Source organism: Triticum dicoccoides, chromosome 4A, assembly GCF_002162155.2.
Source record: "Triticum dicoccoides isolate Atlit2015 ecotype Zavitan chromosome 4A, WEW_v2.0, whole genome shotgun sequence".
Taxonomy (NCBI): domain Eukaryota; kingdom Viridiplantae; phylum Streptophyta; class Magnoliopsida; order Poales; family Poaceae; genus Triticum; species Triticum dicoccoides.
The window spans coordinates 658,155,293-658,161,709 of record NC_041386.1 but is presented as its reverse complement, the minus strand read 5'-3'; the positions used below and the strand labels follow the sequence as shown (position 1 = coordinate 658,161,709).

The window sequence follows — 6,417 nt, the reverse complement described above, 5'->3', positions numbered from 1 at the left end:
TTTTTTAAGGGAAAACCTGCTGGGCACTTTATTATGAGTTAATGAGAATTACATCTTTCAAAACATGCGGTAAAAGGAAACTAGGGGGATCATCATCCCAACTAAACACCAGGTTTGAATAAAAAGCATGTCTTGCTAAGAAATGTGCCAAGCCATTTGCCTCCCTCGGACAATGCTGAAACTGAATTGAAGCAATGTCATGGGCATACCGGAAGCAATCGGCTAAGATCGCAGAATATGGTGCCAAAATGTCAGCCTCGCCTCTACATGCCGAAATAATCTCGAAACAATCTGACTCAACCGTCACCCTGAAGCAGCAGATATGATTGACAAGTTGTAGACCTCGGCGAAGAGCCAATGCTTCTGCTGTAGTCGCGCTATCAGCATATGTAAACGGTACAACCACTTGGTCTCTTTCAAATCATATTTAGCACAGAAAATGAAAATACTCATATTTATTTCTAAAAAACTCTTCTAACTCTGTAGTCTGATCGGAGGTAATGCATCAGACCAATCGACTACCGTCGATTCCGTCCGAATCTCATTAGTAAAGTGCCGATGAAGCAAATCGCTCTATAAAATCCCATGAGATGCAGCCAACGTCGACGCGGCACAATTCGAAACAAGCGCCATGCAGGCAAGCAAGAGTTCTCCAGCGAATCACAACCACGGACGTAACATCTCCGTAGACATGTACCCCTTCATACGCAAGTTCGAGGACGGCAGCATCGAGCGTTTCCTGCGCAGTCCATTCGTGCCGGCCTCGTCGGATCAGGCCCGCAACCGTGGGGTGGCGACGAGGGACGTCGTCGTCGACAAGGCCACCGGCGTGTCTGTGCGCCTGTTCCTCCCGTCCGGTGCCGCCGAGACCTCAGGCAGGAATCGGCTTCCTCTCGTCATCTACGTCCATGGCGGCTCCTTCTGCACCGAAAGCGCTTTCGGCCGGACGAACCACCGCCACGCGACCTCCCTGGCCGCCTCCGCCGGGGCCCTCGTTGTGTCGGTGGAGTACCGTCTAGCGCCGGAGTTCCCCATCCCTGCGGCCTACAACGACGCGTGGGCCGCGCTCCAGTGGGCGGCGTCCTTGTCCGACCCGTAGCTGGCCAGCTACGCCGACCCCGCGCGCACGTTCCTAGCCGGCGACAGCGCCTGTGGCAACATCGTTTACCACACGGCAGTCCGCGGCAGCCCCACGAAGTCAGCAACGACATTATGGACATAGAGGGGCTGATCATGGTGCAGCCTTACTCCTGGGGAGCCAAGCGGCTGCCTTTGGAGCTCGCGTGGGACGACGACGAAGCCACCGTGGCGGTGTTCCCGCCGAACGGGGTGGACCGGCTCTGGCCGTTCGTGACGGCCGGCCAGGCCGGCAACGAAGACCCCCGGATCGACCCTCCGGCCTCGGAGATCTCATCGCTGGCTTGCCGCCGCGTGCTCATCGCTGTGGCTGGGAAGGACAGCCTGCGGGGCCGCGGCCACCGCCTGGCGGCCCGCATGCGTGATCTCGACTCGCGTTGGCCTTGGATGATCCAGCGGCGCCGCGAGGTGACGGTGGTCGAGTCGGAGGGCGAGGAGCACGGTTTCCACCTCTACAGTCCGCTGAGGGCCACCGGCAAGAGGCTCATGGGAAGCCTCGTGGAGTTCATAAACCAGCAGCCCACCTCGTCGCCTGCGAATCCTATGGTGGTGCTAGGCGTGCCCACGACGCCGTGCAAGGACGTGTTTGGGTATGGCATGGCCATGAAGGCTTGGTGCACACGGTCCAGTATGCCACGTAACACTGCTACTTCATTGAAGATCGGAAGGGCTGGGCCATCCAACACAAGATATAGGTTAATCTCAGGTTGACTGCGGATGACTGCTGGTAACGCTCATCACAAAGATCTACGGAAATGTTAACGTCCACACATGTGGGCGTTCACCATCTCGACCACAAGCATCCATCACCGTCCAGTACTTTATGCACAAATCTTGGCATAATCTGGTCGATTTTCTATGCGACCTAGGACAAGGCGCGTGTGTGGTCTGTGACACAGTTCGCCCACACGTTGGTTGCCCTCCCGCGGTCAGTGGTTGCCACTCGGGGGCGTGCGGTGGAACTAGTATGCTCCCGCACGCCACGCGCCGACGTCAAACACGTCACGCACGTCGCCTGCCTCCCCCTCACGGTTCCATTTCCTCATCTCCGCAGTTACTCACACAACCCACTTCGCATTTCAAACCATTGGGGGAGAAGGCGACGACGGAGGCGGAAGAGTCGACGGTGTCCGCGGCCGTTGGTGGTGCTCGCCGGACCGGAGCGCCTTCGCCGGAGCGCCTGCAGATTGAAGGTAATGCTCGCACCCACTCTCACAATCCTTGCCTGCATTTTCCCCCTTCCCTCCCTGTTCGATGCTTCGCTGGAGATTCGTAGAGATTCAGGCGATTTGGCGATGCGTCGGTGTTCCCGCCGACGGCGGAGTCCTGTGCTTGCCGTTTTCGGTGGCACTGGGCAGTTTCGTCGCTGCCGCCGCGGCGGTCTCGCCGGTGTGGTTTTGCCTGTCCGGAGACACACACTGGTTGTGTCTTGGGATTGGTCCATTGTTTTCCGGTCTGTTAGTTGCGCACTGCTTCGAATTGGTATTTATGAGGTTGAATTTCAAGTAATTATAGTTCCCATTGAACCCTAGATCTAGTTTGGTTGTTTTTGAAACTGCAGTATGAAGGCAAACGTGGTAGCTTGAGTAACTATCATGACTGTATGGCAACTAACTTCCTGAATGACTGTGATAGTTGCCAGAAACATGCTTTTCCATGCGGCAAACTAATTTATTGAATGACTGTGATAGTTGCCACAAACATGATTTTCCATGCGGCAACTAATTTATTGAATGACTGTGATAGTTGCCACAAACATGCTTTTCCATGTGGCAACTAATTTCCTGAATTACTGTGATAGTAGCCACAAACATGCTTCTCATTATGGCAACTAATTTTCCTAAATGATTGTGATAGTTGCCACACTGTATGAATGGTAAAGTGTAGTTAATCGGTAGTCACTGCAGTTTCAACAACCAATTGCACTAGATGGCAACTAATCTGCACATCAACTGTGTTTGTTGGCACATGGATAGTATATTCTTGTGGCAAATAGAATGTGAACGCACCGTGTCTGTTGCCATATTTGTAGACAGGATAATGTGGGAAATTGGCTGCATAACATGGCAACCAATTTGCAAATCAATTGTGTCAGATGCCATACATATACTTTCCATGTGGCAAGTATTTTTGTCTGACCACAGCATCTCTGTTGCCATGTTACAGTCAGTATAATGTGGCAAATTCATTATACGGCAGACGCAATTTTCGTGTTTTGCCATGATGACTTGCGATATCTGAACACACTGTGGCAATTTTCTGGTTCTTCATTAGATGTTTTTCATCGCTTTTTCTTTATTATGTGTTGCATTTTAACATCGCAATTTCAACCTAGCACATTTTTACCGCTGAACACATGGCAATTCATTGGTGTATTTAGGACAGGGTGTGAGCTGCCACGTCTTAGGTTTTGTGCAGTGGAGGATTCTGTGACTTTCAATAAGTACTATCTTATGCTAACATGGAAACTTCAACATTTTGTTTTCAAGTGCATTTATGATCTGTACACTTTATTCAAATGTAACCAATGTGCTTAATTGCCACATTTATGTTTTCTACAATCATAGGGGGGTGCGTACGTGTTCATGTGATATTTTGCATTCACTAGTTGACATTTTCTGTTATGTGATAACTGCTTACTTCCTGCATTCCGTTTTCATTTTACACCGTGAAAATTTGGTCTGTTCCTACCTCAGCAGAATGGCCCGCATTCATCATCAAAACGATGATGATGATTTCATGGATCCACCACAGCAGAATCGGGCAACTGGAGGGAGAAAAGAGGGCGATGAGGTAACTGTCCACACACCCCTCCTCCTCCTCAATATGTTATTGGTTGCCACCTCGAGCTTTGTAGTCGTCTGTCATGAACTAAAATTTCATGACAGTGCAAAACATGGCAACAACTGATCACTTTTTGTCTGTTTTTTGCAGAAGAAGAAATGTATTCGCAACAGAGCCTCCCAAGAACGACTGACTACATTGACTGACAGATTTACCGACGATCAGAAGGGAGCTGCTGCTCAGATGGGTATGCAGGCTCTGATGAATGTCCGGTGCACGAATCTTGTCAACCCTGTATGCGACTGGCTTGGTGAGATTTACGACCCCGCCTCCAGGGAATTTGTGATTCTGGGACGTGGAAGACTACCGTTGAACGTGGAAGACCCCGCCTCCTGTTTTTTCTGCAAAGTACCATGATGGCAACTGATATTTCTTTCTTTTTAAAATTGTTGTACATCAGCTCATGTACGTCGACTGTCTTGATCTGTCCACCTTGGATTTCACTTGGACAGGAGCCCTGCCGCCTACGCATAAGTTTGCTGTTTCTGTGTGGACTATCAACGCTGTCAAGGTTGTGCTTGCTGCAGATAGTGTAACTGATACCAAATATGGAAAACTGCAGGTTAGTTCTGGTTTCTTTTCTCTACATGGCATGCTTACAAATTTGACATGCGGCAACCGTCTGTGGTTCACAAGAGATGACTACCTTTGTTAGCCATGGCTGTCTGCGCATGGTATCCATGTCTCACTCCACATGGCAACACTGCCGTTCCTGCTGAAACTTACATTCGTGTCTTCTTTTTTTGTTCCATTTTTGCAACACATGAACTGCTAGTCAGTGTTCATCATTCCCTCTCTTACATCCTAGCTATTTTTTTGTTTTTTCTAGCTAATGGCCAAGCCTGCTATAGACTACAGCATGTTTGATGGGCCTCAAAACTTTGGAAAGTGGATGGACGTGCACTCAGATCCGTCTTGCCCTACTGAGGTAATCAAAAGATCTACATCTATGGTTGCCTTGGATTATTTTTGATGTCGCGCAAGTGACTGTAATATGGGTGGTTATTGCTCCTTCTTGTTCCGTGCATAGGCGAGGGCACCTGTTGAGCATCTAATTGGGCAGTTTATATCCGGAATGACCGGCTTGCTCGGGAAGTTGGTTGAGGGGTGGACGTCTCTTAGTGGCTCTGACAGCGAGAGCCGAGGGGGTGTTGAGGGATGGATGTCCCCCCACCGGAGAAAGTCAAAGAACATACGGCTGTGAGAGGCGAGGGGGTGTTGCCATCAAAGAGGGGGAGGGCTCCAGAGGATGTTCGGCAGGGATCTCCTAACAAGAGGTCTAGGACCGATCCCGTAGCTGCCAGGAGGAGGTTCGACTTTAATTTTAGTTTTTTGCTTTGTCTATATTTTTGGAACAGAATGATCCCTTTTTGCACTTGATTTTACTAAGCGTGGCAACGAGTTTGCTGTCTGACAATTGCCACCTTTTTTTCCTCCATCTTATACGTGCAGTGAGGCGACAGCTGGTGGACGAGCAGTTACGAAGAAACAGGCACCAACGCCAACCCGTGCTTCTGCTCGGTTGAACAAAGGTGCCCCCATTGCTGGTGACACCCCTTTCACCAGGTCTTCTCCTCGTACGACGACATCCAACACCGGGGATCTCGTCGTGTTGCCAGACCTGAGAAAGCCAGTCAAGAAGTAGGTTTTCCATGCGCTTTCATTGACATAGTGCTATATTTTTTGATTTTTCAATGCATCCGTTCAGCTTGTCACATGGGCTTCTGTCATCATCCCATATGGCAACTGTTGTTTTTCAAAATGATTTTCCTTCCCTTTTATGAGTGCATGGCAACTCCTACTTGTTTTTACATGGCAACTACTATCTAGGGAAAATGGCAACTCTTACTGTACCTGCATCGCAACTGCCATCTTTTCCATTGGCTTCTGTGCTCATCCCATACCTAGTTTTGAAATTGCATTACTGGCAGATCAGACATTTTTAGCATTCTTCAAGTTGGCCAACATGGCAACTATTGCTGGATTTGCGTGGCAACTGCTAACTATGCCACATGGCAACTCATATACCCCTTACATGGCAACTACCAACTTTTCCACTTATTTTTCATTTTTTTAGATTTCTACCATGGCAAACGTTCTTTGTTCATTTTTAATACCTTTTTCATGTGCTTTCATTTTTGCAGGACAAAAAAGACTACTACACGCGGGGCCAAGCATATCAGTAGGGACCCACTCGAACGCCTTCATTCAAAGTTGTCAACAGGGGGCAACTCAGATGTTCATGAGGCGCCAGGCGACAAAACTGCTGTTGCACCGTCAACTGTTCCCACTAAATCTGACGCAAGTGGCCGACCATCTCCGACGGTTGCAGATGTGGAGGTTAGAACAACAGGCATCCGTACATCGGGGAGTGATGAGTCGGTATCTGCTAGGACAGCTGAAATATTGCCAACTCTTCTGGCAATGAAGGATGCT

At 49.4% G+C, this 6,417-nt stretch overlaps 1 pseudogene; it reads left to right on the top strand.

Annotated features, from left to right (window-relative positions):
- Positions 1–631: 631 nt before the first annotated feature.
- On the top strand, positions 632–6,167 carry LOC119283993 (annotated as a pseudogene).
- The last annotated feature ends 250 nt before the right edge of the window (positions 6,168–6,417 follow it).